Source organism: Centruroides sculpturatus, unplaced genomic scaffold, assembly GCF_000671375.1.
Source record: "Centruroides sculpturatus isolate CEXI.00-Female unplaced genomic scaffold, Cexi_2.0 scaffold55, whole genome shotgun sequence".
NCBI lineage: Eukaryota > Metazoa > Arthropoda > Arachnida > Scorpiones > Buthidae > Centruroides > Centruroides sculpturatus.
In genome coordinates, this window is record NW_019384374.1 from 403,869 (window position 1) to 430,800 (window position 26,932).

Below are 26,932 nucleotides of genomic sequence, written 5' to 3' on the forward strand. Positions count from 1 at the left end.
ATAATCGGCAAAGGGCAAACCCTCCACCGACTACCAGTGTTTGGTGGTTTTATTCGCTCGGCCACTGGTGGGCCTACGCTAAAAAAATATATATACAAAATAATCTCCAAAGAACAAATGCCTTATGTTCCTGTTGGTGGCCTTGTTCACAGGTTTCACTGTATTACAAACTATATTTCAGTCTGACTATTTTTTAGCACCAATGTCAACAACTATCATATTTATACTGCTACCATAACAATAACAGTAACAATTACAAAATTATCATCAGCGGTGGCCAAACATATCACATACATTCTATTTTCATGATACTAGTCTCAAGAGGGTCTTCAATTAATAAGTCTTAAAAATAATGTAAACTGCTTACAAAAGACAATATAATGAATGTTGAAAATTTAATCATGGTTATGACACTGCAATAATCCAAATACAGTACAGTACTCATGTGTGGGGCCAAATGGAATTAAATGATAGAGAATCAGTTTGTAATTAAAAAAAATTGTAAATTATTTGATAAACAAATGAGTATTCATCTTTCATCTATAATTATTAATAAATTTGATGATTTTTATGTATCTTATATATTCAACGTCTCCGACATGTCGTATGTAGTATAATTTGGGGAGATGTGGGTATAGTCAATTAAAATAGGTTATACCTTTATCTCACTGTTATCATCTCGCAATGATAATATCTATACCTTTCTACAAATCTGATCATCTTGGCGTCTTGTTGTACAGCCATGTAATGGAAAGGCAAGTTGAATAATTTTTTGATTTCCCCCCCTTGTAGTTATCTTACAGTATATTCATTAAGTGTCCAAAAGTTTGTGATAAGTTTTTATTGCATAATGGGGCTCCTCGATGATAGCAAAATGACTGTCATTGAGTTTGTTTTTCCAGTTGATTATGTATTGTTGTTTGAATGTTACAGTAATGCATTTGATAAAATGGGACATGCTTGTCCTATTTTACAAAATGCAACAAATGGCATTTCACATTTTACCTGACTTTATGGAGAAGTAGACCAAGACTCACATATTTATTAAATTTAATATAGTAAATATAAGTACCCCATTTTATCCACATCTCCCCTTTAAATTATACAGTATATTAAACATCTCTGACATTGACATGGTTTTATAATATCAATATATTGCGCGAAACCCCATGGATATAGATTTACTTAGTGGCAAGTCAATCAAATAGTCAGAATCATAGCCTAGTACTGAGATGGCCATCTGGCTGTTTCATTACTAGCTAGACATAAGCAGATGATAAAGATTTCAGTTGATAAGGAAATTCAGGAATATTTTTTTATAGTCAGTCTGTCCCAGATATGACAGACTTTTCCTTACCACCCATTGTAACCCTGTTAGAGATATAATAGGTATGATTAAGAGAAGCCTTGGTGTGCTTAGAAGAGACTATGCTTTTCAAAGCATAGTCACTTCTAAATTTAAATGTCATTAGAAACATCCAATGATTGCCTAAATGATTGGTCTACAATTGCACTAATTTTAAATAATTAATACAAAGCAATTTGTCACTAGCGGTAAGCGTTAGGTGCCATCTAATAACTAAATTAATAATTATAATTTTTAATAATTTATTAAATAATTTAGAATTATCAGGAAGAACAGAAACTGACTCGGGATGGGGCTTGAACCCGCAGCATCCTCTTGCTTGCCAGTTGTGCCACCCAGACCCTGGCAAGCCTTTGCTTCCAGATGTATTTGAATTTGGATATAACCTTACACTGTTAATCATGGTGTCAGCTGGCTTCTCCTAAGAATAACTCCACCAAGGTACTGTACATGTGATGGAGGATGTAGGAGTCATCCCCAGTATGTCATATATTTGCCATGATTTGTATTCTATACAACATAAATAACTGCAAGTACAAACCATTTGATTCATGGACTAGCATCATAGAAATGACTATTAATAGAGTTATACTGAAAATATATGAGTATTTATTTGAAAGTTTGGCCACCCTTGATTTACAATTTATTTACCATTTATAAAATTTACTCAAATACAACTGAACTAAAAATAATCATTGATCATTTATAAATTATATTAAATATTTCAAATGTAGTTAAATTTACACTAACATATTTTAAACATTCAATTAAATTCAACAAGATTAAAGTTTCAAAATATAAAACAAATAAGCATTAATTATACTAAGATCTAATTTACACTACTTCTGATCAAATAATGTGTTTTATATGCTTCAATTGGTTTTGTCACTTAACATCTCTTGTTAGTCAACTTCCATTTCTAGTAAAAATAAAATTTGTTTAGGACTACTTAATAATTATTATTAATCTAATTTACAATGAAGTTATTTTAAGTTATTTAATTATATAAACACACACTTCATAAATTTTTAAATGCTCAAAAATGCCCTAAATCTAGAGGATCAAAAAGAATATTGATAAGAAGAGAGAAGAGGACAAGTAAATCTAATCTAAAAAGGAAGGGAAGAAAATTTTATTAATTTAGTTTTAAATTCTAGTTTATGCGTATTAAACTTTAAAGTTTCAAATGCTTCTTAAATACATGTATAAATCTTTTAGAAAAGAGAATTTTAAACGATCAAGATTTGTAATTTGTGTGTTAGATCTTAAAATACATGAATAAAGCTGCAAAATATCAAGAAATTTCATTCATAAGCATTATAATCAAACTTCAAAAATATTATCAACTAAACATTTTTTTAGATTTATCAAATGTAAAAAGATAAGACAGCTATATTATAGGTGTATCAGACTTATTCCACCAATGTTTGCAAGCATTAAAAGAAAATTGATGGATGGCTGAGGCAGTTAAGACAGAGAGACATGGGATCAAATTCGAGCAAGTAATTCTGTAGGAATTTTTTGCAAGAGACCTGTCCCAGATATTATATGTTGGGCTAACCATCATAAAATTGTGCTGCTCCTCTGCAGGTCTGTCAAATCCACAAGTGGGATTATAAAGGCCTCCTTAGTGCTGTAAGGAACCAAGTCCGAGCGTTATTTTTAGTTACTTTTATCTTTGCTTTTTTATTCTCTTTTTGTTTGGGGCTTATGTTTTGTTAGGACAAAGATTTCCTCACCACTCACCTTAAAAACTTAAAAATAGAAGAGAAACCAACTCACCGACGAGAGAAAAGCGCCATAGATAAAACTCGCGCACACTTGCCCTCTCGAGCAGAAAAAAGTAAGTCCGCACCGAGAAAAGGGGGGAGACCCCACAAGCACAACTTAGGAACTTGTTAAACCTTAAAGAATAAAACATCCCGAAAATTGTCAAAAAGAATGATGTAGAAGGTTAGCGAGTATTGTCGGAAAATAGGCTGCCGGACAAACAGGAAAGTTTATTGTTAGCGATAAGTATGTAAATAAGGGGAGTGATCTCAGTCAGAATTGTAACATCATCTCACAGTATAAAGACCGAACCTCAAGTGAAGATGACCGATGTGAGCTTCTGTTAGCAACGAGCATGGTGAGCTTCGTAGCAGCAAACAAGAGAGGTGTCTGATAGGATAAAGTAGTTCCAAGGCAATTTTGAAGTTATTCGATTTGTGGATCAAAGATTAGAGAAAGTCTTGAGAGTTGAGGTAAAAGGTTCCTAGTATGTTGAGGTGAGAATTAGGACCTTTAATTCATAAGAATTATTGTACATAAGTTAAGTCTGAATTTTTTGTCGAATTCCAAAGGGGAATAGATTTAAGTTAGAAAATAGATTGTTTTGAGTTTTGTCGGGTTGATTTTTATTGGTTTACGTTGAATAAATTGTTATTTGATTTTACTAAATTTTGTATATAGTTATTACTAGAATTTTTATTAAATATTGGATTGTTTTTCACTAACTTTGTCATTATTTAATTCGGTGCATGCTTAAAGTCCAGGCCTGACACATTAACGCAAATCCGCATAAAATACCCATTAGGTAACGGCTATTTCCGGCACAAAGTCATGTCGATAATTGTTGAAAAAGGTGGAAAGATAATATAATACTTTACAGTGCCAACAGGACAGGAGACAAAAATTTGAAAAAGAAATGTAAAGGGAAATAATAATGTTCAGGTATATTTGTCTTTAGAAAATATGATATTGATTTTATACATTTTTAGGCAGGAAAAATAATACTGTATATGCATCTGTTAGAGAAAGAAGAAAATAATTTTAAAAATGTGTGACAAAACTCGTAAGTGTAAGTTTTCTGATTGATTTGCATAGAAAAAGTTATCACCTCTTTCTCAGCAAATGTAAGTAATTATATCAACACACCTGAATTTTTGCTGAGCATAAATTACAGTTGATCCCCCTATAAGACGGTAGATACGTTCCGTTCTTTATGAAACCGATTTTGTAGGAATCACAGCCCGACACGTGTGAAGTTTACGGACTACGGCTGTTTGAAAGGTTTTCTTCCATAAAATTAATAGATTCTAGACTAATCCGACTCAACATTTCCAAAATACGTATATTTTTTTTGGGAATAATTCGTATAAACTACGCTATAAACAAAAAATTGTAGGATTACTTACTGAGTGTGTACCATTCGACATCGCCATTGCTCAAGCTTGTTTTTGTCGCGAAGCAGCACACCAAACGGCGGCCGATTTCTCATAACTTATTTTTCTGCAAAAACTTCGTTGAACTTTGGAGACATCATTAATATAAATAATTTTTATCGCCGTTGAATAAGAAATAGAATTTAAGCTCAAGCTTAAATTCATTTACTCAAGCTTAAATTCATTAGTGAAAATATTCCATTCAAAGTAAGAGACTGTTAAAACTATAGAGGAAGTCTTATAAAATATATTTCAATATTTATAAATTTTATTGATTAATTTTTTTTCTATATAATTGGAGACATTGAAGAGACTAAACAATATTGGAAAATTTCAAAATACTAGGAAAATTTCAACTAGGAAATTAAACGAGTTACAAATTAATTATGAATATTCTATTGATTATATTAAAACAGTATTTACTCTTTTTGGTGATAAAAAATTAGTAGTACTTAAAGATAGAGAATGGAATGAATTTCAAGTTTTTCTTCCTGATCAATTTAATAAAAAATTAAGGGATGAAGATTTAGAAGAGATGAGTAATTTTAAATTTGTATACAGGGGTATGAGAGATTGTGGAAATAAGTATAAAGCTCATATTATTGAGTTTGTTTGACTTTTTATATTTTCTTTTCTTTAACTAATATTTTACTGGCTTTAATTAAATAAAAGTAGGAATCACAAAATTTAAAAACCATTGAAATCTCATTTATTCCTACTTTTTGATTTTGATTAATTTCAAAAAATTATTCTTCTGATTTTGATTAAATTCATTTAATTTTATAAACCTTAAATTTTTGGGGCAGAACTCTCATTATTATACTACTCACAACAAATAATCACCTGGAACCAATAATCTTGCAACCTGGCAATGCTCGTTCTACAAGCACGTGTGCATTACTTTTCAGCCTACCCTCGTATATAGAAGAAAATGTTAGTTACAGTAAAAATTTTTGATCTTTTTGTTGGTTATTGGTGTTGGTGATGTGATATATTTTCATATTAAACCAGTATTTTAACATTTGATATTAGAAAATTGCAACACCATAAAGGAATCATGATGTTAGCTTGAAACTTACAGGATATGTAAATTAGGGTGTGGTATGAAAATGATCAAAACTGTCGAGTGTGCATATATCTAGAATTAGTAGCACCCTCTTAGTTGTGAAGTTAGCTATACAAATAGTGCATCATGAATAACCGTAAAAGTGTTTCTAGGACTCACTGTTTTGTCAAATGACAAAAGGTGCAATACCACAATCCCTACTACAATACTGGTATAACATAGCAATAATTGCATCTAGACACCAAAAACATATATCTTTTAAACAAAACACGTTTTCTTCTGTATTTTTTATGAAACCATGTCCTTTTCATATTGTTGACTTGTTAAACACTGACTTTATAGTGTATTTTGAAGACACTTGGTAAATTTTCATCATTTATTTTTATTTAGTTGGTATGGTACATCGTTTTTCTGTATGCGTTTCAGGCTCTTTTTGCCCCTCTTCAGCCAAATATAATATAATGCATGTTGATTACTTATTACAATAGAAAGTATGTAAATAAAACTAATAAGTGATACATATACCTTTAGTTTATACCTTTAAATTACAAACTGTACAGATTAAAATCATATAAAATTCTATTTTACTATTAACGTACATAAATATCCATTTAAAATCACTTGTGAATAGATAATTTGTATTATTTATATATCACTATCACAAAGTATTAACTATATATTTGAGCTTTTCTCTTCCCCCTTCTCTCTGACGTTCCTCTGGTATTGCCATGTATGTAAGTTAGCAATCTTGTGGCAAAAGTTAATTATATTTTAAATTATTTTTTATAATATATTAAGCCAGTTTTCATTTATTTTTAGATTTAGGTTTTTATTTATACTTTCTTTGCTTTTTATAATTTCTACGCTTTCTTTAAACTTTCTATTGTATGTTACTTTTTCTTTATGTAGTATTTTTACGTTATCTTTGTCTATATTGCATCTATTTAGGGTACAATGTTCATAAAATGCAGAGTTTATTCTGTTATATTTTAGGTCGGCAATATGCTCTTTTAGTCTAATTTTTAGCTTCCTTATTGTTTCTCCTATGTAATGTTTGTTGTTGCAGGTACATGGAATTTTATATACAATGCTCTGAGCTTCCGTCGGTGTTTGCTGTTTTTCTCTGAGTTCAAATTTTTCAGACTTAATGAAGATTTTATTAGCATTTACAGTTTTTATAAAACTCATCTGTATCCTGAAAATGAAGCTTTTTGCCATTTTATAATGATTAATACTATAAGCTTTTAAAAGCTTTTAAAAATGAAATATCATAACAGATGGCACCACTACAATTTAAATTTTCTTCCAGTAAAGTTTTACAACTCATTGATTGATTTTTGACATAAAAAGTAAATTACATTTTATATTATTTTATAAATATACCATATGCACATTGATAGAATAGGATCAATATAGTAATTAATTAAATACTGCTAATGAAATGAAATGCAACTTACCTTCAGATTCAGCAAAGTCAATTTCCATTGGCTCATCTTCAGGTGTCTGTATTAAGAAATAAACAATGAAATACACTGTGACAAACTCAAAATTTGTGGTAAAACTTAAATATTACGACTTACATTATCAGAGGTGATGTCATTTTCATAAGAAATATTGCCTAGATGATTTTTTTCTAGGTTTACGCTTTCTTTAAACTTCCTATTGTATGTTACTTTTACTTTATCTTTGTCTATATTGAATCCATTTAGGGTACGATGTTCACTTGTAAATGCAGAGTTCACTTGTAAATCATCATTTAATATCTTTACCAATACATTACTGCCATTGGTGTGTTGGCCATGTTCTATTTCCTAAAATATAAAAACATATTGTGTGTTTATTTTCATATTTTAACATACTTTGACCAACNTTTTAAATTATTTTTTATAATATATTAAGCCAGTTTTCATTTATTTTTAGATTTAGGTTTTTATTTATACTTTCTTTGCTTTTTATAATTTCTACGCTTTCTTTAAACTTTCTATTGTATGTTACTTTTTCTTTATGTAGTATTTTTACGTTATCTTTGTCTATATTGCATCTATTTAGGGTACAATGTTCATAAAATGCAGAGTTTATTCTGTTATATTTTAGGTCGGCAATATGCTCTTTTAGTCTAATTTTTAGCTTCCTTATTGTTTCTCCTATGTAATGTTTGTTGTTGCAGGTACATGGAATTTTATATACAATGCTCTGAGCTTCCGTCGGTGTTTGCTGTTTTTCTCTGAGTTCAAATTTTTCAGACTTAATGAAGATTTTATTAGCATTTACAGTTTTTATAAAACTCATCTGTATCCTGAAAATGAAGCTTTTTGCCATTTTATAATGATTAATACTATAAGCTTTTAAAAGCTTTTAAAAATGAAATATCATAACAGATGGCACCACTACAATTTAAATTTTCTTCCAGTAAAGTTTTACAACTCATTGATTGATTTTTGACATAAAAAGTAAATTACATTTTATATTATTTTATAAATATACCATATGCACATTGATAGAATAGGATCAATATAGTAATTAATTAAATACTGCTAATGAAATGAAATGCAACTTACCTTCAGATTCAGCAAAGTCAATCTCCATTGGCTCATCTTCAGGTGTCTGTATTAAGAAATAAACAATNTGGGATAGTTTCCACGGTGAAAATATTTGAATCGTGTAAAGCAGCCAGATTATACGCATTTGTGCATGCGCTTTATAAAGCACCAACCTTGCGGTTTAGCTGGTGGATGCTACACACCAAAATATTGTATAACGCTTCCAATCATTCTATCCAGAGCCGGCACAGCTTCCCTATCATCAAATGTCACCACACGCCACTGATTCCTGCAAGTTTTTTCAGCCTTTCCCCCAATAATTATTGTGTCTTTCCATGCATACATTCTTCAGTTTATTCAATGGCTTTAATTAAAAATATTTAAAATAAACTTAAGCTTGTACATTTTTAACAATTATGCAAAGAAATCATTCAGCAACTGATTATTTAGAAACTTTCATACAACACTTAAACATTTTTTGGCAGTCTATGAAAGAATAGACTTGGATATTAACCAATGAGCATCAGCCACTGATCACTTAGTTATGACAAGTTACTTCCATTTTTTCCTCATTTATCATTATAAATGTTATTGCCATTAAGCAATCTTGGGCTTGAAAGGCACTCCAAGGCAGATATTTCTATGATTTTGTTCACAAAACTGCAACAAACAGCTGGTTAGCTTGAGAATGCCTCTTTGGGGAGACAGAAAAGTTCATGATTGCCATACAGGATTAGGTCATAAATACTAAAAACTACAGAAAACATATACTCAAAGATACAACACTCACAGATGACACATGCAGAAAATGTCACATTATGCCAGAAACTATGCAACACACCACTTCTGGTTGCAAGCTGTTGGCACAGACAATTATTTACATAAACATAATCAAGTATCAAATATAATACACCAAGAGCTTGCAAAGAAAAACACAAATTATTAGACATCCATGAACCATACTACAAATACATTCCACAGACAGTTATTGAAAAACAACCCTTTAAAATGAAGTCTGCAGGGCTAGACAAAACAAAAAGAAATGGACAAGTTGGCTTGACAGCTAAATTGAGCATTTAATTAATTCCAATTGACATGTAAGGAACCAAGTCTGAGCATTATTTTTATTTACTTTTATTTTGCTTTTTATTATATTTTTGTTTGGGGCTTATGTTTTGTTAGGACAAAGGTTTCCTCATCATTCACCTTAGAAACTTAAAAGTAGAAGAGAGAACCAAATCATCAACGAGACAAAAGCGCCGTAGGAAAAAACTCACGCACACTTGCGTTCCCGAGCGGAAAAAGTAAGTCTGCACCGAGAAAAAAGGGGGTTGGACCCCACACGCACAACTTAAATTCGCTAAACCTTAAAAGAAGAAAACATCCCGAAAATTGTCAAAAAGAATAATGTAAAAGGTTAGCGAGTATTGTCGGAAAATAGGCTGCCAGACAAATAGAAAAGTTTATTGTTAGCAAATAAGTATGTAAATGAGGGGAGTGAGCGCAGTCAGAATTGTGACGTCACCTCACAGTATAAAAACCGAACGTCAAGTGAAGACGGATGAGGTGAACTCCAGATAGCAACAAGCTTGGTGAGGTGTTCGATAGGATCAAATAGTTCCAAGGCGATTTTGAAGTTATTCGATTTGTGGATCGACGAATAGAGAAAGTCTTGAGAGTTGAGGAAATAGGTTCCTAGTATATTGAGGTGACAATTAGGATCTTTAATTCATAAGAATTATTGTATATAAGTTAAGTCTTTGAGTTTTGTCGAATTCCAAAGGGGAATAGACTTAAGTTAGAAACTAGATTGATTTGAGTTTTGTTGGGTTGATTCTTATTGATTTTCATTGAATAAATTATTGTTGATTTTTACTAAATTTTGTATATAGTTTATTACTAGAAATTAATTAAATATTTGGTTTGTTATTGACAAACTTTGTCATTATTTAATTTGGTGCACGCTAAAAGTCCAGGCCTGGCACGTTAACGCGAATCCGTTAGGTAACGGCTATTTCCGGCACACAGTCGTGTCGATAATCATTGTAGAGGGCGGAAAAATAATATAGTACTTTACAGACACAATCACAATATATACATAGAACAACTCACTATAACAAAATTAACAAATTTTCAATGCCTAAGAAATAATAAAATAACGCTTCACACTTTTTCACATTCCCCTCTTTTTCCTCCTCTTCTTTTATGGGGCTCGTGGCACGTGACAAAAGAAAAAGAAGAACGAAGGACGAGTAACACAAAAATACAAACGAACCTACTCACGACACTTTTTATACTTCATATGTGAAGTTTTTTGCATTTGTCTAAGCCAAACTCCATTTGTATATCCTTGGTGTATGAGTGCGTGATTTGTAGGAGCTGCTGAGGTTGTTTCTGTGTGGATGCATAAAGTTTTATGTCGTCCATGTACATGAAATGTGACAGCGTAAACTGTGTTGTCTTTTCATGTCTGATATTGTAGCTGTATTGCGTGTTGTTTAATATGTTGGATAATGGGTTCAGGGCTAGGCAGAACCAGAGAGGACTCAAGGAATCTCCTTGAAAAATTCCTCGCCTAATGAATAATTTTTGTTTGTATGGAAGTGTTACTAACCCTGAGATGCAGTGTTGTTCTGCAGTGCTGCATAGTGTTTGGGAAGAATGCAATGGGTGATGGATGTATTTTGTACATGTATAGAATATGTAGCAGCCAACTGTGTGGAACACTGTCGAATGCTTTTCTGTAGTCTATATATGCCATGTGTATGTTTTCTGTGTTGTTTGTGTGCTTGCCGTAGAATGACTGAATCTATGAGTAACTGTTCTTTGCATCCCCTGTGATTTTACTGGCGTCTAATTACAGAACGATTCCGTAGCCGTAGTTCTAGTTTTTATCACAAGATGCCGCTAGAGTCGTGACGTTCAGATAGCGTATACCTCGTACTGTACGGTATGCTTGGAATTTTTTGTCGATATTTTACCTTTAAAACCATACTTTATCATCGATAATTGGTTGTGAAGTATTCCCGCTACGTTGCTAAGAAATCGTTATGGAAAATATTGCGTTGGATATATTAGAAAATACTTGTTGTTGNAATACTATGTTAACTAAACTGTGATTGGTTAAAACGTAATAGCTATCGATAGCGTGGAACCCAGACGCATCTCGACCGACTACCCGTAGCGAAACCCACTTAACGTAGAGCTCAGAATAGCAATTTGTGTAAGGTTCGTTAACTGCCTTTCGCTAAAGGGACTTCTCGAATGACCCGTGTATCGCTCTCGTTGAGTTATCGGAAGAGCTCAGAATAGGTCCCCTGGTCACACTATGTGATTTCCAGCCGCGCAGGCGACTGCAACCGCGACGGCTGTTCCCATTAACTAGTAATCCTCCCTCGAAAACTGGTGCGACTGCAACTGCAACTAGAAACAAAAAGTTTGTTTTACTTGCAACGATTGCAAACACGCATCCAATCAACAAACGCCTTTGTGCCACATCATACAGTGACAACGGGTACATTCGTAAAGTTGAATGAGTTAAACGAGGATGACGTCATAGTTATTATTATTTTGTTAGACTTTTTGAACTATTCGTTTATAATTAAATGGATGTTTCTAAAATCGAAGATATAAATGTTGCTAGTGCAGCCTTATTTGAAATATTTTTCTTAGATTGTTTCTGGTGGACAGTTACTTTTATTATTTCTCCTGTTAATTCACAATTTAAACATTCAAGTAGATTTAGAAACATCGATATTGTTGGCCGCCATTTTCTTAATGAAGTAAACTAACTCTTTCCTTCGTGAACTTCGTTAGATTTTCGTTCGAAACGTCATCACCGCAGAGCATGTGCACTGAGCGAGACTTCTACTTTTCGAACGATTCGTTACTAATGCGTTTAACTCGTTTGACTTTACGAACGTACCCAACATTGAAAATAGTTCATCATCATGGCGGAAAGTTAGAGGATTAATACTTTCACAGAATCGTGATTGATAGAGCTCATTTAGGCTCACCTGTGGGATTTTAATTCTTCGTTTTATCGAAGATTTTATCTTTTCGTGTATTTGCACCAGCTCTATCAAAATAATTGCCTTTTTTTCTTTTATTCATTCCAGAAAAGGAACTGCTTGCTATTTTAATAAGAAAAGTGGCTAAAATTCCGTAAATACTCTGAAGTAGAAGGTAAAATATCGGCAAACTCACGAAAGTAGTCAAAAACAAGTTACTGTAATTTTATTGGTTTATTATAGGGTCACGTGTTTCCGAGTTGCAACATCAATGAACAATGTGTGACCACGAGAAGATGCGCGCGACTCGCGCTTGTTGCAGTCGCCTGCGCGGCTAGAAATCGCATAGTATGACCAGGGCTTAAGATTTCTTTTTTTCCAAAAATATAAAATAAAGAAATTGTTACAGAATTATTCAAAGAGAAAATTGAGGACTGTTTTATCAATTATTTAAAAAGAATTGACTGTCGAGGAAAATTTTTTCCTTCCAAAACTTTTCTTAAACAATTCAGAAGACTGGAAAGACTACTCTCGTTCGTAACGTCAATATGGCGACAGACATTGATGATGCCGTTTGCCTCCACCTTTACCATTTTAATTCATGAAAAAAATTTACGATTCAGTCTAACGACCGGAAATTACGATTAAAGATATTCAATGTAACCGAGACAATTATTTTTCAAGTGTTTGCATACAATCGCGTGTTACAATTACTGCAATTCTCGCCAATCCATAAATATTAGCCACAAAAAATAGTGATGTAACGAATATTCGGTTACTATTCGGTATTCGGCCTATTTTTCACTATTCGGCCGAATACCTAAAAACAGGAGTAATAAATAACAAAAACACAATAAATTAATCATTTTGGTATTTAGATTTAATATTGTTGGGTTAGTGTTGTTTGTTTATATTTATTTATAACTTGTAACATGCACAAAATAAAAGAAAATAATATTAGTCACACATATTCACAATTTATAATTACAAAGATCAGCACACGTACACGCCTATCGTTTGAGAATCCTCGCACATCTGAGGGTCTGACCCTGCCTATCTTTCTTTTTAAGCGCTCATCTTTGCTCTTTCCTTTCTTTTTCCTCTATCGCTCTAATCCATGTATGCCTATGCATACATCATAATAAACACTCATGATACTTTCGATTCGTCACTTTTCCGTCATAGAGTTCCCATTTTACAATTACGTGACTCAGCTTGGTGATAATGGAGAAAAGAGAGATAGGACGTTGGTATAAGTCACTGTTATGATTTCACAGATTCGAGACAGCTCGGTAGCCCGAACGGCCCCAGGCTTTCGCCAGTGCACGCTAAGTGACTTTCATTACAAGCATTTAGCTTTCCGAAGTCTATGACGACAATTGTTTGGCATCGACTTGTTCAATTATGTTATCAACTCAATTTCATATTTATTTTCACTTTGCGGTNATAAAATGGCTTTGTGGATGCATAAAAATGCAAAATTTGTTTTGTTGGCCTTGCTTACTATTTTCAAATAAAATTAGTGTGTAGAATGAGATTGGCTTTGATGATTTAAATAATTTGAGTAAAGCTGGCAAAAGACACGAAAATCCTAAATCTCAATCGATTCTTTCGTAAAATTGAAGCAATAGAATAGAATAGAATTTAGCATTAGTACACAATATAAAATATATATTGAAAATTATAACAAGATAGTTACGGCTAATAGATATATTTTTAATTAGTAGATGTTATCGAAGCGAGAATTGGCATTTACAGGGCGTATAGAATCTATTAAATCTAATATAAGAGAGTTAATTATATTGAACTCGCTTATTTATTAAGTGTTAGATAATCTATTAATTAAAAATACATTTAGAGAAGTCTACGGTTTTTACTGGCTTATCAAACAAACGAATACGAATGGATCCTAGACCATTGCTGACGATTGATTGCCCCTGGAAGTCGGCTTCTTATAGAAACACAGTTTCCCTATCATCGAATGGCACGGCACGGCACGGCACGCCACTGTAGGAGGCGTTACTCAAAGGTATTTCCTCTAAGGGGATGAAATGAAGTGAGAAGGTCTTAGACGGAAGGGAAAGTGGTTGATGGAAGAGGATGAAGGTGGGAAGAGAAGTTAGGAAATGAAGGGGGGAGGTCATGAGTTACAGTGGGACGTAGAATTGAACAGTAGAGGATACACTGGTTACCGGATGATACAATAACCATACAGAGGATATATAAGGTGAGGATATGTGGAGTACCGTAGAGATGCAACACACTGTAGAAAGTTGCATAACCTGGAATCTATATATATAAAAATGAATGTGTGTGTGTGTGTGTGTGTGTTTGTCCTTCATGCATTACCACACCGTTTATCCGATTGCCATGAAATTTTGGGAAGTTGTTTAATATACTCCTGCGAATGTTTCTGGCGTAGTACGTTTGCCACGAAGCTTTGGGAAGTTTTTTAATACACTCCGCGAAGGTTTCTGGCATTTATTTTACGATAGATGGCGCGCGTTTACACGAGCATTCGAGCGCTGTGTGTTCGATCGATTTCAAATTGTGAAGACCATTTCCCCCCTTTCAAAAAATATCTTTATATATGCATTTGTCAACTGTTATTTACGATATTTGTAATAATTTTTGTTTAATCACTTTATTTCAACTTTTTTTTTGCTAATGATGTATTCGCTCGAACTTCGTTAAAACCTTAACTGTACCCTGAACAACAACCGAAGTTGTAGGAAGAAATTCGCGTATTTTACCGATCTAGGTATCTCCCTTTTCCAAATTTTAATATCGACTCAAAATAATTTAAAAAGACAAATTACAATAAAATGGTTTATTATCCAACTATCAGAAATTTCACAACACGCCAAGGAAGAGAGGAAGGAGCAATTGAATAATTAAAATTATAAAGGATTAAAATATATATATATATAAAAATGGGGAATATAGCACTTCTGACAATCGCTGCGAGTGTGTGGGCTAAATTTGGAGAATCCGTGCTTCTCACATGGACAACTGTATGTGGCCGGCTCACGCGTCGGAAAACCTGATTTATTTGTGTACGCACCAGACGAAAAAACAAAAAATATCGTGTATCCACAAACACACCAATAAATAAATAGAATTGAAACAACACTTTGAAATGTTTTCCCGATGAAAATGAATAGCCTAATAATAATAAGTTTCAATAAAAATGATAAACTGTAAATTGAATTTTATCATAACGAGTTTGCTTGAATTTCTTTTCTTCTGAGATCACAGCAATGCGCGATGGGCAAGCTAGTTATAAATACAAGTATAAAATGGTATGACCAAGAGCAATACATAGGCCGTGGTGTAAACACCATGGAGCAGAAATATGCGAGGACAGATGTACAAAATAAGAAAGTAGGGATATACAAATACATTATACTGTAACCATGGCATGACATTGCTGCGGAGAGGAGTTAACAAATACAGGTGTACAGATGACAAAGCCAACACAATACAGAGTAATTGCGGAGGAAGAGATTAGGTATACATTCTTTACATATTTGCCCGTGATGAAAACGTGGCCAGGCCACAGGAACAGGCCAGGCAAACAGTACAGATAATTGGGGAGAAGGTACAAGAAGTTAAGGTTATATACAGAGCTACATGCATATAAAATTACAGTTGTTACAACGAGATACACTCGAAATGCAATATAACCAATATATATAAACAGGAACCAGCTCCGGGGTATTTATATACAGAAAGCCTCCAGCATGGGACAGAACAAGGAGATGGTAGCTGTTCCTGTGGGAGTCCTCGCGGCGACGCGAGGCATTACGTACTTGACTGTCCTCTGACACAGGACTTCCGCCTAGGGGCTGACCAAGTGGACCAAGCCCCCTGAACAAGTACTTCGAATGCTAGCAGCTAGTAAAAGAAACTTAAAGAAACTAAAGGAATTGATGGGAAAAATCATAGATCTCTTTGATCTATAAGCCTAGTGAACGCACTAGGTTGGAGTCCCGCTGTCCGATGTTCTATTTACGTTGTCTTAGTTATAATAATTACATGTGACCTGAAAAGGTTTAGTATTGTGGACCAAAGTGCAGAACAGGCTGCACATTACAAAAGTTATGCCAGGTTAGAGAGCTGGGCCGGGGTGTGGACGGGACCCCGAAAGATGCATCATAGGGCCCAGCTATGTCGTCCCTGTCTATCGCATCAGGTACCGACCAGTCGATGAACAAGGCATAGTCTCTTTAACCCTGTGGTGCCATTAGGCGGGGCAGAGGAAGAGTTTCCTTATGAGACTGGTCTGTGACGAAGTTCAGCTAGTGGTCTGCATTATTTCCTGTTGGTCTGTAGTAAGATACAGCTATCGATTTTCATGTATGTATGTATGTATTCAGTCCTAGTTAGATATTTTGATTTTTCTCTTAGATACGTTGGACACATTTTATCCATGGTATTATGGTTATGTTGTGTTCTTTTCTCTTTCAAACAGTTGACACATTTTGGTGTTTCATGTCTATTTGTACAGTTTTTAAAAAGATGGTTCTCACCACAATGACTGCATGTGGATTCTGTGGAGGTACAGTTTTCAGCAAAATGGCCAAATGATAAGCATTTATAGCACTGTATTGTCGGAATAAAATCGTACACCTGACAGGTTGACCAATGAATGTGAACTTTTCCTACTTTTACGAGTATATCCCTTATTTCAGGAGTCACCTCGACGACCCAAGAAAGGTAGTTTCTGTTCTTTTGTTTTAGAGGAAATCTAATATTAATTTTTTCCGCAAAAATTTTATCAGTATAAAGATGTAAGAAGCACACGTTTTGTTCATAGATATCCTGTATTAATTCCTCTTTCACAACTGCTTTAGGAACAGATGCAATTTTCATTAATGGAAGTCGCTTTTTTTGGTAAACGTGAGTTTAATCCGGGAACCTGTTGAACAGACTCCTTAAAGTATTGAACTTCATCTTTATGATTTAAGTCAACAGCAATTCCCAGGCCTCGGAGTCGCTCACTTTTCTCACTTGTACTCACTTTTCTGAAGTATCCTCACTTTTCAGGTCATTTTCTCACTTTTTTGGTCATTTTCACGTGCTTAATTAAGATGTGGGACAAATCAAAAATAATTTTAAAGCCAAACTATCTGCCGAATTATGGGACTATCGGAATAGAATTTTCTGGAAGAAAATAATCGGCCCTGAGCGGGACTCAAAATTACAACTGCCGCTCAGTGTTGTTAGGTTATAGGAAACAAAAATTTATTTTACGTATGTAAAAATATCCTTTATGCGCTTAAAAAATCCCTCTCATTACAAATTCAGAAGCCAGTGTTGAGTAAAGTTATGTACTCATGCCATATTTTCATTATTCGCCAAAATCTACCTCTTCCGAATTACATTTCCTTGCACGGAGTTTAAAAATAAGTATTCTAAGCATCCCTGCGTTTTTGGCTGTTTTCTAAGAAAATCCCTCTGTAGGGAAAAACACACTAGGCGGAGCGATTACCCTCTCAAGTTGACAACACTGCTGCTGCTTTTAAATTCAAAATATATAATTATTAAAATTAACACAAGATAATAGCGAAACCTCCTACCACTAGACAAATTATTTCGTTTCTGACTATTTATTTAGTTATTCTTGTTACAGCCCAATAATTTGGCAGATTATTTGGTTTTAATTAACAATCGGGTTATGGAGTTGTCGTTTACAAAAATATTTTTTTACTTGATTTATCTTTAAATAATTTCATAAACTTGAGTTAAATAATGATTTCATAGCATATTGTTAACGTTAAAGTTAAATCACACCTATATCTTCCTAAATGTATGTTTAAATTGATTATAAGTNTAACTCGCCATATCATGTAAAATGTCCAATTTATACAAAAAGTTCAGGAACATCAAAATAGCATGTAAAATGCAATAGTCTAGAGGTTGCAAGACATCACAGTATAGATGTTTATCACAGTTTCAGAAACGCATTATTTCAAGGAGTGAATTTCTTGTTGGTCTGTGACGAACCTCGCAATGGGAAACAATCGATGCAGAAAGCTGTAGTGACCATCGTTTCATTGCCTTCGAGGTGATGGGCGGCTCGCCAGACAGGCTGAGCAGTTGCTATAGGCTAACCACTGGAAACCGCGATTGATTTAGCAAATGCTTCTATGAAAAGACAGCCAATATCGTCACCAAAGTCTCTAAGGTTGAGAGTGTCAGGGATCTGGAGGAAGTTGTGGCTAACCTCACCAAAGCGGTCAGAGAAGCAGAAGACTGCACGCTCACGCATTGGCGGCCAACAACCACCAGTCAGTTCCCTGGTGGACCCAGGAGGTGAGTGTCCTGAGGAAGCATGTGAGGGTGCTCCGTCGACACTTTCAATGATGCAAGGACAATGACCTACGGGCAACCAGGAAACTGGAGTTCCAGAGGGCCAATGCCAAGTACAAGTACGAATTGAATAATGCTAGAGACCTCATGGCTCAGTTTCTGTCAGCAGACTAGTGAGACAAACCCGTTCAGCCTTCCCTACAAGCTAGTGGCGGGTAAGTTAAAGCGTAATACAGTCTTGGGGGCCATCGAGAAACCGGATGAAACCCTAACCTCCACACAGGAGGAGTCAATTGAGGTGCTGCTCTGCTCACACTTTCCGTGCGATGAGCAGTCTGAAGACACCGAAGAACAGCGGCAGCTTTGAAGTGACGTGGAGTTGCCCGTTCTTGAGGCCACGGTACCAGTGACGGAATCTGAAGTTGTCCACGTTGTGGGCAATCTAAGGAAGAGGAAGGCACCTGGCGTTGATGGGATCACAGCCGAAATGGTACAAGTTCTTCAACATGAACGTTCTAACCTGCTCCGTGTCTTGTATCAGATGTGTCTACGCCTGGGACATTTCCCAGGGCAGTGGAAATGGGTGCGTCTTATGTTCATTCACAAGAGTAGGCACCCAAAGAACGAAGCCAATTCTTACAGGCCGATCAGCCTGCTGCCAGTGCTGGGGAAGGTTTTTGATAGAATCTTCAGCGACAGAGTACTGTATCATTTTAAACAGAGAGGGCTGCTACATCCACATCAATATGGATTCCGGCCGGATATGTTGACCTGCAGAGCACTATATCGTGCGGTGGAACTGGTTCGCCAGAACCGCTGGCAGGGCCTCCACACGTCACTCGTTTCAATGGACGTCGCGGGGGCTTTCGACAATGTCTTGTGGCCATCTATAGTGGATGAGCTGCGGAAGGCTAACCTGCCGACCACCCTCGTATCACTTACCAGGAGTTTCCTGAGTGGCTGTTCGGTGGTCTACAAGACACCAGGCAGATGGTATGAGAGGACACTGGAAAAGGGCTGTCCACAAGGGTCCTGTATAGGCCCCTTGTTGTAGAACTTTCTAACGGACACGGCGTTGTGATTAGTCCTACCGGACGAAGTCCAACTGCAGGCTTATGCTGACGATCTGTTGTTAGTAGTTGCAGGCTGTAGTAGACGCAACATGGAGAGTGACGGCAATGAAGCAATAGAACGACTTGTTCGCTGGCGGAGCTGCATAAGCTCTCCTTTAGCCCTGAGAAATCAGATGCCCTGACGGTGGCCCAGTCTGGAGTGTTGGCATGTCCGCCGATATACCGGATCCGGAACAACCCCATTTGTAGGGTGAATGAATTAAAGTACCTCGGTGTAATCATCGACCAGACATTATGCTGGACGCGATCACGAGAGCGTACGGAACTGTGTCTACGGATGCGGCCCTGGTCTTGGCCGGGCTGCTCTCGTTGCCCCTGATAGTCAGCCATGAGGCGGCCTTCTACAGAACAACAGTGGAAGGCATAGAGGCTATGCATTGTAATAGGGAAGTACCCAATCAGACTTAGGTGTCGGACAGACGTACTAAAGATCCATCCTGCCCATAGGATTGGACTCGATTGGGACATTGGTGAATCGACAGGTACTGTACAGGTGTTGAAATATACACCGATGGCTCGAAAGGCTGTAGCTTGGTAGGCGCTGCATACTGCGTCTTCTCTGACGGAGTTAAAGTGTATTGTCAATCAGTCGGATTGAACGAGGAAGCGTCCATGTTCCAGGCGGAACTGGTTTCCCTGGAGGGGGCGTCCCAGTGGATCCTACTACATCCGGGTCCAGAGCCAGTCACGGTTTACTCAGATAGCCAGTCGTCGCTACAGGCCTTGAGCGACGGGTACCATCGTGACCCACTGGTATAGGAGATTAGAGGTAGGGTACTGAGGGTGAGGCACGAGCGACACGTTGCCCTGTGGTGGGTCAGAGGCCACACTGGCGTTCTGGGAAACAAACGTGCCAATCAGCTGGCAGAGGTGGGAGCCAGTGGCCCATTTGTTACGAGGACGGTGGAACCCTCGACTATACACACAAAAAGTACTCTACTGCAAAGATCGATGACATACTGGCATTAGTGCTGGACTCAGTACAGTAGGTAGGTTGACCTACGCCTTCGTGCCTGTAGTTGGTCTCACTCCGATAAGTTGTTGTTGGTTGACGACTTAAATCTTAACAAGCCACGGGAAGTTTTCCCACTTCAAGTCCAAATTTGGACAAGGAGATGGTATTATTATTATTATGGAAAGTATATAGGAGGCCAGTGGCATGCCGTCATTAGAAGCGGTAGAAGCGCCGCTTCCCTCGTATTTTCTAAAAAATAAATAAATAATTTTAATTATATGAAAATAATCGCACAATATTTTATTATAACCGCATTATGTATCTTATTACAAATTTCTATACTACACGTGAAAAAAAAATTGCTTTCGTATATTCGAATATTAGTGGCGGAGTGGAAGCTCTGAAATTTTCAGATTCCAAAAAGCCAGATTTGCGCATGCGCTTTACGGAGCACCAACCTCACCCGGTTTAGCCGGTGGAAGCCTACGACCTTGGGTGAAAGCTGCACACATATAAAGATTCCAATTCTATCAAGGACCGGTTCTGGGCTGTTAGCCGCCTGCCCACTAGATATTTCGATTACGTGAATAACGAGTAGATTTATAACTTAACCCAACCGATAAGAATTTACTGGTATGTTTTTACGATAATTCCGTATAGTTGACAGGAGTTAAAAAATCCATTAAAATATTTGATATATTTATTCCGCTCTCCGATTTTATATTACTCACGGATTTCGATGTTAAACCAGTGATATTACGATTTCGTATGTCACATCTCTAAGGGGATGTAGAAAAAAACGTGTACAATTTTTGAATAATGTTAAAAAATTAACCGTTACTTCGACAGCGTCATTTACAACTAAATTTAATGAATGAGAGAGATGCACCAGGTACAGAAAAGGCTCTAGAATTTATTTTCCTTAAATTTACGATTTATGTATCTGTTGTCATAAAAATTTATCTTTCCAGTTTTTTCCCAAGACTACAAATATTCGAGTACAAAGTAACCGGTTTCGACTTATTTCTACTTAAGAAGTAGTTAAATAATTAAGCGATTAGGAAATTGGGGATGTAAACAAAACCCTGACGAAAGAGCCGGAATTTTACTTAAACAAAAGCCTAACCGGACTAATATCTAGCCGAATACAGTGGGACCAATTTCTTCTTAATGTTAGATGTAATAAAGACAGAAATTTTTCCAGTTCAGTGAAAGTGACTAAAAGTTGTAAATTTTGGATATTTCCGTGGACACCTGGTCTTAAAATGAATTACAGTACAGTAGAACCTCGAAAACTCGGCCTAATACAAATACATATAACAGAAAAAAATTAATTCGATAAATACATAAAATAAGAAAAAAACAGATAAATAAAGAAACAATGAACTTAACTATATACAAAATTATGTACATAAAATCAGCGAGATTGCAAAGACATAGAGTTACCTTTAATAGAAAAATATAATTAACCTGAATAATTAATGTAAATAAATACTTAATGTAGCGTCTTGCTGATTGGAGACTGGCACATAGTTATAATCGTGAGTAACTCGCCATGTCATGTAAAATGTCCAATTTATACAAAAAGTTCAGGAACATCCAAATAGCATGTAAAATGCAATAGTCTAGAGGTTGCAAGACATCACAGTATAGATGTTTATCACAGTTTCAGAAATGCATTATTTCAAGGAGTGAATTTCCTGTTGGTCTGTGGACGAACCTCGCAATGGGAAACGATCGATGCGGAAAGCTGTAGTGACCATCGCTTCATTGCCTTCGAGGTGATGGGCGGCTCGCCAGACAGGCTGAGCAGTTGCTATAGGCTAACTGCTGGAAACTGCGATTGATTTAGCAAATGCCTCTATGAAAAGACAGCCGATATCGTCACCAAAGTCTCTAAGGTTGAGAGTGTTGGGGATCTGGAGGAAGTTGTGGCTAACCTCACCAAAGTGGTCAGAGAAGCAGGAGACTGCACGCTCACACATCGGCAGCCCAACAACCACCGGTCAGTTCCCTGGTGGACCCAGGAGCTGAGTGTCCTGAGGAAGCGCTCCCGTCGATGCTTTCAACGATGCAGGGACGATGACCTTCAGGCAACCAGGAAACTGGAGTTCCAGAGGGCCAATGCCGAGTACAAGTACAAATTGAATAATGTTAGAGACCTCATGGCTCAGTTTCTGTCAGCAGACTAGTGAGACAAACCCGTTCAGCCTTCCCTACAAGCTAGTGGCAGGCAAGTTAAAGCATAATACGGTTTTGGGGGCCATCAAGAAACTGGATGGAACCCTAACCTCCACACAGAAGGAGTTGATTGATGTGCTGCTCTGCTCGCACTTTTCGTGTGATGAGCAGTCTGAAGACACTGAAGAACAGCGGCAGCTTCGATGTGACACAGAGTTGACCATTCTTGAGGCTGAGATGCCCGTGCTGGTGACGGAATCTGAAGTTGTCCACGTTGTGGGCAATCTAAGGAAGAGGAAGGCACCTGGCGTTGATGGGATCACGGCCGAAATGGTACAAGTTCTTCAATATGAACGTCCTAATCTGCTCCGTGTCTTGTATCAGATGTTTCTACGCCTGGGATATTTCCCAGGGCAATGGAAATAGGCATGTCTTGTGTTCATTCACAAGAGTAGATGCCCAAAGAACGAAGCCAAGTCCTACAGGCTGATCAGCCTGCTGCCAGTGCTGGGGAAGGTTCTTGATAGAATCCTTAGCGACAGAGTACTGTATCATTTTAAACGGAAAGGGCTGCTACATCCACATCAATATGGATTCCGGTCGGATATGTCGACCTGCAGAGCACTACATCGTGCGGTGGAACTGGTTCGCCAGAATCATTGGCAGGGCCTCCACACGTCACTCGTTTCAATGGACGTCGCGGGGGCTTTCGACAATGTCTGGTGGCATCTATAGTGGATGAGCTGCGGAAGGTGAACCTGCCAACCACCCTCGTATCACTTACCATGAGTGTCCTGAGTGGCCGTTCGGTGGTCTACAAGACACCAGGCAGATGGTATGAGAGGACATTGGAAAGGGGCTGTCCACAAGGTCCTGTATAGGCCCCTTGTTGTGGAACGTTTTAGTCTTACCGGACGAAGTCCAACTGCAGGCTTATGCTGACGATCTGTTGTTAGTAGTTGCAGGCTGTAGTAGACACGACATGGAGAGTCGCGGCTACGAAGCAATAGAACGACTTGTTCGCTAGGGGAGCTGCATAAGCTCTTCTTTAGTCCTGAGAAATCAGAGGCCCTGACAGTGGCCCGGTCTGGAGTGTTGGCACGTCAGCCGATATACCGGATTCGGAACAACCCTATCTGTAGGGTGAATGAGTTAAAGTACCTCGGTGTAATCATCGACCAGACATTATGCTCGACACCCTATCTATGGAGTGTTCGAGTCAGAGCAAACCAGACGATAGCTGCACTATCGAGACTAGCAAGGCAGGACTATGATCTTAGTGGACAAGCAATTCAATCCATCTATAAGATGAGTGTAGAATGCATGATCTGCTGTGCCTGTGGTATTTGGTGGAAAGATTCTGCCAATGTCAGTCAAAGCAAGACGTTGCTTACAATCCAACGGCCAGCCACCCTGCAGATCACGAGAGCGTACAGAACTGTGTCTATGGATGCGGCCCTGGTTTTGGCCAGGCTGCTCCCATTGCCCCTGGTAGTCAGCCAGGAGGTGGCCTTCTACAGAACAACAGTGGAAGGCATAGAGGCTATGCATTGTAATTGGAAGTACCCGATTAGACTTAGGCGTCGGACAGACGTACTAAAGATCCATCCTGTCCATAGGATCGGACTCGATTGGGACGTTGGTGAACCGACAGGTACAGGTGTTGAAATATACACCGATGGCTCGAAAGACGGTAGCTTGGTAAGCGCTGCATACTGCGTCTTCTCTGACGGAGTTGAAGTATATTGTCGATCAGTCAGATTGAACAAGGAAGCGTCCGTGTTCCAGCGGAACTGGTGGCCCTGGAGGGGCGTCCCAGTGGATCCTACTACATCTAGGTCCGGAGCCGGTCACAGTTTACTCAGATAGCCAGTCGTCGCTACAGGTCTTGAGCGACGGATACCATCGTGACCCACTGGTACAGGAGATTAGAGATAGGGTACTGAGGGCGAGGCATGAGTGACACGTTGCCCTGCGGTGAGTCAGAGGCCACACTGGCGTCCTGGGCAACAAACGTGCCGATCAGCTGGCAAAGGCGGGAGCCAGTGGCCCATTTGTTAAGAGGACGGTGGAACCCTCGACTACATACATAAAAGGTACTCTACTGCAAAGATCGATGACATAACTATGAGTCCAGCGCTCACGCCAGGAGCGCTGGACTCATAGTACAGTAGGTAGGCCAACCTATGCCTTCGTGCCTGTAGTTGGTCTCACTCCGATAAGTTGTTGTTGGTTGACGACTCAAATCTTAACAAGCCACGGGAAGTTTCCCCACTTCAAGTCCAAATTTGGACAAGGAGATGGTAGCTGCTCCTGTGGGTGTCCTCGCGGCGACTCAAGGCATTACTTGACTGTCCTCTGACACAGGACTTCTGCCTAGGGGCTGACCGAGTTGACTGGACCAAGCCCCATGAACAAGTACTTCGAACGCTAGTAGCTAGTAAAGGAAACTTAAAGAAACTAAAAGAACTGATGGGAAAAATCATAGATCTCTTTGATCTATAAGCCTAGTGAATGCGCTAGGTTGGGTCCCCTGTTCTTGTAGGGATGGGACCCATCTGTCCCATCCCTACAAGAACAGGGGACCATCTGTCCGATGTTCTATTTACGTTGTCTGAGCTATAATAATTACATGTGAGCTGAAAAGGTTTAATATTGTGGACCAAAGTGCAGAACAGGCTGCACATTACAAAAGTTATGCCAGGTTAGAGAGTTGGGCCGGGGTGCAGACGGGAGCCCAAAAGATGCATCATAGGACCCAGCTATGTCGTCCCTGTCTACCGCGTCAGGTACCGACCAGTCGATGAACAAGGCAAAGTCTCTTTAACCCTGTGGTGCCATTAGGCGGGGCAGGGAAAGAGTTCCGTTATGAGACTGGTCTGTGACGAAATTCAGCTAGTGGTCTGCATTATTTCCTGTTGGTCTGTAGTAAGATACAGCTATTGATTTTCATGTATGTATGTATTCAATCCTAGTTAGATATTTTGATTTTTCTCTTAGATACGTTAGACACATTTTATCCATGGTATTATGGTTATGTTGTGTTCTTTTCTCTTTCAAACAGTTGACACATTTTGGTGTTTCATGTCTATTTGTACAGTTTTTAAAAAGATTGTTCTCACCACAATGACTGCATATGGATTCTGTGGAAGTACAGTTTTTAGCAAAATGGCCAAAGGATAAGCATCTACAGCACTGTATTGTAGGAATAAAATCGTACACCTAACAAGTTGACCAGTGAATGTGAACTTTTCCTACTTTTACAAGTATATCCCTTATTTCAGGAGTCACCTCGACGACCCAAGAAAGGTAGTTTCTGTTCTTTTGTTTTAGAGGAAATCTAATATTAATTTTTTCTGCAAAAATTTTATCAGTATAAAGATGTAATAAGCACACGTTTTGTTCATAGATATCCTGTATTAATTTCTCTTTCACAACTACTTTAGGAACAGATGCAATTTTCATTAATGGAAGTCGCTTTTTTGGTAAATGTGAGTTTAATCCGGAAACCTGTTGAACAGACTCCTTAAAGTATTGAACTTCATATTTATGATTTAAGTCAACAGCAATTCCCCCATTTTCAGTTTCCGTAATCGGTTAACTCCTATACCAAGTGTAATCGTGTGAAACCACATATCCTAAGGATATGTGGTTTCACACGATTGGTTAAATAACTTTGTTTGTTCCGAAGTGGCACCCTCCTGATCACTGTATACTAAAACTGTATGGGTCTGCAGAGGCGGTTCATGTACATTTGAGATTGGTTTAATATTTTTTTTGAGAATGTCTCTGTAGCTGGGGACACTATCTTTTTCTCCACCAAGGATTTCATTAGAAAAATTCTTTTTAAGATTATTTACAGTTTCTTGAATGCCCGTTAAAATTTCCATTGTTTTGTCATCTCAAGTAACCCTCAACTCTTTCAAATCTTTTCTAGTAGTAAGTATAGAAAATTTTTGATCAAAGTACTCTGTTAAACTATTTTTCTTTATGAAGGTTTCTGCCAATTGAATTATGTCAATATGTATGAGGAATGGCACGCAACTCCCAGCTTAGGATTTGGGTTGTCCAGAGAATATTTTTTAAATTCCTCAATAATGTCATTGGCATTATCATGAAAAATTTGTAATTCTGATTCCATTCCAATCATTAGAGACATCAAT

General features: G+C 37.3%; 1 pseudogene; it reads right to left on the minus strand.

The window, feature by feature from the left end:
* Positions 1 to 8,233, minus strand: part of LOC111616094 — a 24,108-nt pseudogene extending 15,875 nt beyond the window's left edge.
* Between the last annotated feature and the right edge of the window lie 18,699 nt (positions 8,234 to 26,932).